At 44.4% G+C, this 10233-nt stretch overlaps 1 protein-coding gene and 1 long non-coding RNA gene across 3 annotated transcripts in view; one reads left to right on the forward strand and one right to left on the reverse strand.

The window, feature by feature from the left end:
• Window positions 1-4099: 4099 nt before the first annotated feature.
• The window catches only part of BBOX1 (gamma-butyrobetaine hydroxylase 1), a 59134-nt gene continuing 53000 nt past the window's right edge, over window positions 4100-10233 (forward strand). For both annotated transcript variants that reach the window (XM_038569285.1, XM_038569284.1), the window contains exon 1: window positions 4100-4240. The gene's annotated coding sequence lies outside the window, so the exon portion shown is untranslated. The remainder of the gene's footprint in view (window positions 4241-10233) is intronic.
• The window catches only part of LOC119865038, a 46967-nt gene continuing 41515 nt past the window's right edge, over window positions 4782-10233 (reverse strand). Inside the window, exon 4 of the long non-coding RNA XR_005375869.1 lies at window positions 4782-5577. This is a non-coding gene — a long non-coding RNA (uncharacterized LOC119865038). The remainder of the gene's footprint in view (window positions 5578-10233) is intronic.

Below are 10233 nucleotides of genomic sequence, written 5' to 3' on the forward strand. Positions count from 1 at the left end.
CAAACAAACAAACAAAAAAACCTGTTGAGGTGTGGGAAAAGGGGCCCATTGAGCACATAGTAGCAACACTGAAATATTTGGAGAGGAAGAAAACATCCTCAAGAGAAAGAAGATACCTGCTATTTAGGAATTAAATTAATTAATTAATTTAAATTTAATTTAAAGAAATTAATTATTTTCTTTCTGAAAAGAAACAGTTCTTCTACTCAGTGTAACCATTACCAGCCAATGGAAGATGTTCATGGGAACAACGTTCTAAGTAGAAATTATCACTCATCATTAAGCTTCATTCAATTAACCGGGCAGAAGAGAAGAATACCACTGCTGAGGCCTTTAGATTTCTGATTTCTCACACGTTTGTCTTAAAAACTCAGTATATTCCTCACTGAGAGAACATATGGAATGACTAAATCTTCAGTATTAATTCAAAGCCATTTTTTTCTTCTCTCTACTATCCCAGGATACAAAATACAGCTGAGAACAAAGTTAGAGCATTAAAAAAAAAAAAAAATAGCCTTTCTCCCCTAGGCTCAGATAACAGATTTGTTGCCAAATGGAATTTTACCAAACTTTCTAAAATGAGTAACATTGTGTGAGCGCGGTTCCCTTGGGAACTATATAAAAATGAGATGTCTATCTCAAAGGGCTCTCCAAGAAAAACCCTGAAAGAAGCGGGCATTTGTCTTGACCTAGAGACAACTGCAGAAAATTACAAACACCTAGGAATGGCTTAAACTAAAAAACTTGAATCTTGCCCAAATATGATAATAAAAAGGATATTAAAATTTATTGAATGCCAATTATTCATTCTTTCAACAGCACTTATCGATTGTATATTAGGTGCCAAGAACTATGCCAGATGCTTTTCCATGAACTGTATAATTTGGTCAAGAACTCTGTAAAGTACAGATTACTTGATAGATAAATGGCTTACCTAAAGTCACACAAGTAATGGGGCTTTTTATTCAAGAGGTATTTATTAAGGGTTCACTATATGCCAGCACTTTTCTGTGCACTGGGGTACGTCGTTAGCATTGGGAGGGCCAAGGATGAGGGTATAAATTAAAGCCCCTAGACCACATGTCTAAGTATTTAAAATTATGAACAGAGGTGCGCTGCGTCTAGCTCTAGTTCTTCTAGTTCTGAGCCCAGAAGAGCCAACTGGATTTCTCGCTTCCCAAATTCACATTCAGTCGTGTTGCCTCTGTACCTTAAAATTGGCCACGGCAGGAGCATTTATACACCACAACAAAGGGCAAATGCCACAAATCGGGTGGTGACGGTTGCTGTTTTCAGGGAGCATCTTGGTGAACACTTAACAGCACACCACTGCTTCTAACAATCTAACGGCTGAATGAAATATATTCTATCCTCCAACCTTGAAAAATATACCTTCATAATAACCCAGAAGTCCAACTTTGAACTTAGAATTCCCAGATGCCATATTACACTATATGCTAACTAACTAGAATTTAAATAAAAATATGAAGCAATAACAGCAATTAAAAAAAATGGAATTCCCAGATGCCTTGTTGTTCCGTGCCAGAATTTGGGAAGGGAGGGAGGGCCGGTCCCTAGACTATAGGTCCCAGCCTGCAGCCTGAGAGCCTCGGACCCCTCCACTTTTCATCCTACACTGAGTTTCATCCTGCACAGGGAGGGAAACTGTGTGGATGCCCCAGAATGCACGTCCAAGCTTCACCTATCCATACACCCTACACACATGCACAGCTGCCCCTGGATCATCCCCTGGATCATCCCCTGGGCCTTGGTGTGTATATACCAGGGCTACAGTACCACCTCCGTGGCCTGGAGAAACAGAAGAGATCACTTGCAGACCCTAGAAGAGGCACAAGTCCTTGCAGCTCTGAAGTTTCAGGGCCTCGGCTTGCAGAGCATTATCTAAAATAGAGGGATGGTGAGGGCTCCGGCTGGGTCCCTTGGTCTCATAAATGGATGACACATGGTACAGAGGAAGGAGGGCCAGAGTAGGGGCCCCTAAAACCCAAAGCACTACTTCCTATTTGAAGAATGGCACAAAATACAGGAGTTCCAAAGCCCTCATGGAGTTCACGTCCCACTAAGGGGAAAGATACCAGTTTAATTATTTAAAACAAATTATTTCCAAGACCAAATTGGTCATATTACCACCCCTTTCATCAACCCAAGTGGAAAATATTTAATATTTACCATCTATGGACAGTTTGTTATTTACTCAGAATTACTAAGTTCTTGGAATCAGAATGTCTAAAAACCTCAGAGCCTAGCTAGCTGATGATTGATTGCAGTTGGCAAAATGATTACTGGTATTTATTTATTGTCACAGTATTAGTTATGGGACAGACTGAGGACAGCGTCCCACTCAATGCAAATGTTCCTTCTGACCTACCTGCCTGAATCGTTTTGCAAATTCTAGACTGGGCTTGCTCCTTACTCATGGGACCTGTCACCATGGATAATAAAAACACTTGTGTTATTTACTTGAGGATTAGGACTATGTGGTCACCTGTTCATTATTTGCCAGCACACCGCTGGGTTACACATTTGTATAGTAAATGCCTCGGTATAGGAAAAAAAAATAATTATTATATTTGGGAAAAGGAATTCAAAAGAGGGAGAAGAAAAACTTTTCTTTAATCTTTCTCTTTTTTTTTTCTTAATAATGTGAGGGCAAGGGGATGATGGGCTATTTTGGTTTTCTTCTTTATATAAAATTATATATAAATTATAGTCTTTTTAATGTCATTCGAACACTTTTTGAACTTTTGAAACCTTTTGAAAATGACTAAAATTTGAACTAGGAGAATGCTGTGTATATCAACTGCTTATATGGCAAATATTCTTCGTAAATCCTACTGTTTCTCTTTCTTCAAAATGGGAAATTGTGCAAGCAGCAGAACTTCTCCCTTGGTCCTAGGTTTCGCTGAAACTCGGCCCGGCCATCAACAGGTCCCCGGGTGTCCCCGTGTGGTCACTACAACCCCATGTCCCTGCCCTGCCCCTGGAGCGCCCAGGCCTCCTCCCCTGCAAACACACCTGGCTCCCCAGGGGAGTGGCACCTCTCCCGGTCTCACCCAGACCTCCTGGGGGGTGTAGCCTACGGGAACTGAAGTTCATGTGACTCAACAGGGAGCTGATTTTAAGAAGAAAGTTTTCTTAAATGGGAAGGGAAGGGGGAAAGGGGAAGTGGAAAGGGAAGGGAAGGGGGAAGGAGGAAAGGGGAAGGGAGAAGGGGGAAGTGGAAAGGGAAGGGAAGGGAGAAGGGAAGACAGAAGGGGGAAGACTGAAGGGGGAAGGGAGAAAGGGGAAGGGGGGAGAAGGGGGAAGGGGGAAGGGAGAAAGGGGAAGGGGGGAGAAGGGGGAAGGGGGAAAGGAGAAGGGGGAAAGGGGAAGTGAAAAGGGAAGGGAAGGGGGAAGGAGGAAAGGGGAAGGGGAAGTGGAAAGGGAAGGGAAGGGGGAAGGGAGAAGGGAAGGCAGAAGGGGGAAGGCTGAAGGGGGAAGGGGGAGAAGGGGGAAGGGAGACGGAGGAAGGGGGGAAAGGGAGAAGGGAAGGTGGGAGGGGGAAAGGAGAGGGGGAAGGTGGAAGGGGGACATGGAAAGGGAAGGGAAGGGGGAAAGAGGAAGAGGGAAAAGAAGGGGAAGGACATGGCCAAGAGTGGGTGTCGGGGTCAAGAGTATGGTGGGTTTGCTGCTTGTTTTCGGGGCGGGAATTCATTCTTCCCTTCCTTCCGTCCCTTCCTTTCCTTCCCTCCTTCCTTCCCTTCCTTCCCTCCTTCCTTCCCTTCCTTCACTCCTTCCTTCCCTCCTTCCCTCCTTCCTTCCCTTCCCTCCCTACCTCTTTTCCCTCCTTCCCTCCCTCCTTCCCTTCCCTCCCTCCTTCCCTTCTTCCCTTCCTTTCCTATCTCCATCTCTCTCCCCGCACCACTCTCCCCCCTTCCCTCCCCCCCCCCCCCAAGCTCCCTCTGGGAGTTGCTACACCTTCAGATTGGGACATCCTTCCTCATTTGCAAGCCTCAGCCGTGTCTGGGGGCAGGGCTTCCGTGGAGCTGCCAGGAGCAGAAAGGCTCCCAAGCAGTAGCTACATCACATGTCAGATGTGGGGAAACTGCAGGCAGGTCAATCCGGGATGTGCCGGTTCCCAGAAGGCTCCCTCTCCAGAGGACGGTGAGGATCAAAGCTGACGTTTCCTTTCCTGGGCAAGTGGTGCGTGGTTTGGCGCCTGAAGCACATCTGAGAACAGGTACGATTAAGCTCAGCTTTGCCTTATTTGAAGGGCGCCGGGGCTGGGGGCTGGGACGGGGGAGCATCCCATTGGGAACCCAGGCACGTGTGTCTCCCGGCCTGTGGGCCCCCACGGGGATGGGCCCTCTCGCCCCGAATAGGCTTGATTTGGGAATGCGGTGGATCCGATTGCTTCTTGGCAGCCTTCCTTTCCCAATTATGTTTGGCTTAGTCTGGTAGTCAAGTTACTTGACAGTCCCTGGGCTGATCCAGAAAGCCTACCAGGGGACAGAGAGGATACTGTCTAAAGAGCAGACTGGGTGGCGGGAAAGGGCGGGTTCGGGCTGGATTTGGAAACAGTCACCGAATAATCCACAGCCCAGCCCGAAGAAAGGGCTGCATATTGTACCTTGGCCCTTTGTTAAGGCCAGAAAGCTGAGTGTGACGTGCTTCTGCAGGATACTGCTCAGCTAAGACCGACCTTTGTGTGCATTTTCAGTTCTTTTTTTACCCCCAAATGTAGCTCAAGAGGAGACATGACAGGTGTTTTGGATGGATTTTATTATAAAACATAGGATTTCTCATAACGAATACATGTTCTGGTTCAAAGATCTAGACCCAGTGCCCTGCATTACACCCGTCAGGGAGCACTTTGATAGAGGAGTTTGGATCGGATTGGGGTCATTCTCCCAGAGTGAAGCTTTTTGTGAAAAGTTTTCCTTTTAATCATTTAGGAAGGAAGTGTTTGCACAAAATCTGATACTTTCAACACAGTGGCAGGCAGACTGGTGAACCTACTCAAGAGAATGGAGACTGTTTTTTTTTCTAATGGCTTTATAGGACTCATTACCCACAGGAGTATATTCATGAATTATTAAGTGGCTCAGCCTCCTACTAAATCAAGTCAAACAAATAAATAAAAGACAACGGCCTCTGAGCTGAAGGCCCGTAGGCAGCAAGGGTAATGAGTGTGCATGTGTGCAGCAGATACTCAGGTTCAGACGTTCAAACACGCAAATAGAGCCTGGTCAACTCTTACCTTACCAGGTGAGTTGAGTTTTATGATTTAAAGGTTGATATATAAAAGAATAGTAATACTGTCTAAGCCTTTATGGTGTAATGTCTGGAAAACTTCCTCCTCTTCCAATGATGCAATGTCGGACAGTGAGGTCAACTAACAACCAACAAACTCGAGATCTGGCGACTCTTTTAACAGCATATTTTTGGTAAATTAAAATGTTCGCCTGAGAAATTATTCAGCCACAGATTCCCCATGACGTAGTTCAGTGTAGTGGGCAGGTTCCCATTTCCCCTGCTCTCAAGTCGGTTGCTTCTCCTGTCCAAGCTCTAGGTCACCTGTAAAATAGAAGTGATGGCGCAGAGCTCAGTGTTTTCCAGAGGATTAAATCAAATTAATATAATCGAAGGCATTAGCAGAGGGCCAGAACAGAATAAGTGCAAAATGAATGATTTTATACAGAAACACACACACACACACTCACACACAATTTACATGTTTCCTGCATTGTGATCATTTTCTGATCCTACCACCCAGGAGCAGGAGGACAGACACGTTGGAGGACCCCGCTATCTGATAGCAGGGCTGATGACTTACCCGAAGAAGAAGGTGGAAATTCACATTTGATAACATGAGCCCTATTCCTTCCTTCTCTTACGAAAAACGGTCCAAAAAAAAATTATAGTCTTTTATTTTAGGGGTCGGTAATCTAGTGGATGAATCAGCCTCCTTCGATGTATCTTAGTAATTCCCGTCAATTTAAATTTCACGTATAGTAACTGGGAAGCTTCTCATCAACTTCCTGAGAAGCTTCTCCAAACCCCATGGTTCAAATTAGTTGTGATTGGTGTTTGAAGAAATTTTGCACCGTCTTTCATTAGAACCAGGAACTGTTTACTTTATGTGTGCCGGGTGAACTGGCAAAGCCAGGGTGGAGCGGCCCCCCCACCAGCTAGCGTCGTGGGCTTGCACATCACACCAGCATCTGAGCGTCCGTCATGCTCGCCTATCAGATGAGGGCACTGAGCCCAGTGATAGCACGAGCTGTTTCTCTCAGGCCCGGAGACTTCGAGTTCTGAGTTCTTTCATTTCCAAGATCAAGGCATAAAATAACTTGCAGAGCTACTTCCTTGAGTTTCCAAACTGTGCTCGAGAAAACCAGCTGACAGAACTTGAATTTATGAAATTTTTAAAAGGAGAGAACCACGCCCATTGCTGAAGTAGGGTAATCTCTAAAACAGACCATTTAGTTGCGCCAAACAGGAGCCCCAAATAAACTTCCATAACTCTGAAGGGGAAAAATATGGTGAGTCAGTTAGGAAGGAACACACACACACACACACACACACACACACACACAGGCGTACACCCCAAGTGCTGGGATTAAATTAAAAGAAATCGATCCTATCAGGTTGGAATCCCCCTGCCCCATGATCTGTTTTTCAGGACAAGCAAGTCTACTCCCTCCCACACAAACCAATCTGATTGTTTCATAAGCCAAATGGTAATTGTAAGGAGAAGCCAAGTAATAAGTCCTAAAAGAAAGAGATGTTTTTGTTTTATAGGTGCTCTTTAACTGAGCAAAGAAGACCCATTGGTAAAGTACATATTTAATATATATTTAGCTGGGAACATCTACTTTTTCCTTTTTCTCTTTTTTTCCTCCTCTTCGAAAAAACACAGTAGTTGATCAGATAACTCCACGTCTATGATGCTTCCACAGGGCTTCAATTTGAACAGGTCACGTGGGCTAAATGGAAAACCAGATTTCAACAAATCATACTCACGGATAAGCCTATAAATTTTTCAGAAAAAAATTTGCCTTTAAATACTGGTGATCCTTGCTTTTTCTTTCTCTTTTTTGAAAGTTCATCGCATAGAATAAAAGCCCAACAGAGCTTTGAGTAACAAGACAGGTTAAAGAGGGAAACAGTTTTCCCATTTCTCTCTGCTTTTGTTTGGATTACCATTCACCTTTGTCATGAGTTGAGAAAGGGATTGTGAAGAGTAGAAATGACCCAGCAAGCTCCTTCACAGACACCCAAACAATCGAGCCTCAGCAACACCCAAGTCTTTCCTGTTCTTCCACACTCTTGCCTGGGCCTGGGGCAGCTCCCATCAGCCACTGGTCTCGAAAGCACCTCCTCCCTTGAAATACCCTCCTCAGCATATCCATTTGGCCAAGCAGGCTGGTGGGGGGCCGGGGGGCCGGGGGCATCAGGTTCCCCTATATCTGGAAGTGTGCTTTTTCCTTTCCAGTTCAAACATGTTAGGTAGAAAAAAGGAAAGAGAAAAAGAAAAGAGCGACAGAGGGAGACGGAAAGCTTCAAATGGCAGGTTGGAATGTAATTAGTGTTGCTTGGTTCAGATGCCTGTAGGTGTGAGCACTTGCAGCAGTCAGGGGGACATGGGCACCGTGTCGTCTTCGAGGACAGGGACAACGTTTGTGGTCGTGGGAAATGTACCCTTCACGCAAGGTATCCATCAAGAATCAAGGTATCGAGTTCCAAGTTTTGTAAAAATCCGTTCAGTCAAAACTTCTTCCAACCCGTCAATGAACACGTCATAGAAAATGAGTGGAGTCCGGAATATACACTGACAGGAGTGGGATGTTGGTGATAAAAATAAATGGAAAGAATTTATATTTTCCTTAATTGTCTCACTCCCTTGGAGAGCTTAAGACATTCTGCGGACCATCTGCAGGCCGACACCCCCTCGCCTCTTTCTTCTGCTGCCTATTCAGGTAATCGCAGCACATGTTTCATTAGGTTATGATGAAGATCCAAGGAGTTATCGTCTGTCAAGCACTTAGCATGTGATTGGCATGAAGGAAGGCATTTGGTAAATAAAACGTTTACTATTATTACTAGTACTGTCAGCTTACTGTCAATATAACTAAAACCAATATTCTTACTGTACAACCAACCCGGTTACTCTATCCTAAGATCCCATAAACAGTTACCACTATTCTTCCAAACTCTCAAGGTAAAAAATAAATAAATAAATAAATAAATAAATAAATAAATAAATAATAATAAAAATAAGAAATCCTTCCTCATTAAGGTACTCATTTCTCTCTCTCTCTCTTTTAACACTAGAAATGTAGTAATTGAAAGTCCCACATTTTGAAAGACATTGATAACCTGGAAAGTAACCATGCATCCTGAAAGGTACAGAATCAAGAGACCCCACGTTATAAAGAATAGGCTGAGAAATTGAGTAGACTTGGAGAAAGAGGGAATGAAGGAGACACGTGATTTTAGTGGACTGTAACTGAAGGACTGGTAGAGTGGGATAAACACGTCCTACACGGTTTTGAAATCACATCAGGACCAAGATGTCGAATGTATCTTAAAAGGTAGCTCTGTCGAGGCGCTTGGGTGACCCAGTGGGTTAAGCGTCCTGACTCTTGATTTCAGCTCAGGTCCTGATCTCAGGGCTGGCATCTGGCTCTGTGTTGGGCGTGGAGCTTGCCTGAGATTCTCTCTCTCTCTCCCTCCCTCCTTCTCTTTCCCCCAGCCTCCCCACCCCCCCACTGGCCTCTTTCTCTCTCCATCTCTCTCTTTCTCAAACAGAAAAAGGTAAATGGGTCTCAATATAGAGAAGGTGAGTTTGGAAGCCACGTACGTTTATTCAGCGTGTGTTGATATTTTGAGGTGTCTTTTGCCTTTGATTCTTGGCAGGTAGTTTGAGCAAGGGAACAACCCCTCGGTTTATAAATAGATCAGGTTAAGTACCAACAAGAATAAATAACAAGATAAACAAATTAGGATACGTGCATGTATTTTTTGTCCCCACTTGTGTTTTGCCTGTGGACGCTCCATCTTCCATGTTGATGTTTATTTGCTATGAAACCAGAACCTTTTCTACCTGTCGTTGGCTTGCTACCCACTGGAAAAGCATAGCCTTATACAAAGAAGACTTATAATAGCCTCATGTCTGGTACACAGAGGCACATGTCCGTATGGGCGTCGATAGGAGCGAGGAGTCAGTGTGCCTTCAGAAGCATTGATCCCATCCCAGGAGGCTTCCTCAGATACACTTTCTCTCTACGGGGGTGTCCTGGAGCCTCTCAGACAACTCGGGGTGCCATTCAGCCCCAGCCTTATTCCCTTTCTTACTTTTGTAATTACCTCACTTTTTCTCGAACTCTGGAACCTCGTGGTGATCTTTGAACTTTCTGGTACAGCACTGCTGGCCAAAAGAAGGGGCTTAGTATTATCTGAATGATGTGTTTAACTTTATATACAAGGAGAAATGAAAGATCTGTTTTCTGTGTTGAAGTATGATTGCCTACCACCGTAATGGAAGCGCGCCTTCCGAAACCCGATTGAGGCCAGGCAAGGTCTTGCCTGTGGGCCAAGTATGGCCTGCAGCCTGCTTTGTCCAGCTTAGGAGGTCAGAAGAGTTTTTACATTCTTACAAATTTTTAAAAAATAAAAACAAGAATTCGTGCTAGGGACTGTAGATAGCCTGGAAAGCCAAAAATATGTGCTGTCTGTCCTTTTGCGTGAAATATTTGTCACCCCAGACTTAAACAGTCACAACATTTCTCCTTTTCTTGTCCTTACGAATGGCACGTTATTTAAGGACCTGGTTATATTATTCTGTACTTACTGGAACCATCACTGTCCTCTGAAACCACCTTTAAGGAAAAACCTGCCAGCCTCCCCTTATGCTATCAGGGAAATTAGGCGCCCTACCCATTCTGCTTATGTTTGCACTTCCTGTGGGCCCCTTACTCGAAATCTATGAGGTAAATGCCCAAGTTTGAACTAAATAATATCTTTGATGATTTCTCTAGGTCATAGTACTGCCCTGTGGCTATTGTAAGGTATTAAGAAAAAAAAAACTGGACGAGGGTACCTGAGTAGGCATAAGCACATGAAGCCCTGCCAATTGCGTCTCTCTTTTTATCATTAGGTAACTTTAGTGTGGTTGAGCTAACTGCAGAAAACAGTCTTTTCTTGTCTTGGCCCGGCTTCATAACCTAA

Source organism: Canis lupus, chromosome 21 (assembly GCF_011100685.1).
Source record: "Canis lupus familiaris isolate Mischka breed German Shepherd chromosome 21, alternate assembly UU_Cfam_GSD_1.0, whole genome shotgun sequence".
Classification (NCBI taxonomy): Eukaryota; Metazoa; Chordata; class Mammalia; order Carnivora; family Canidae; genus Canis; species Canis lupus.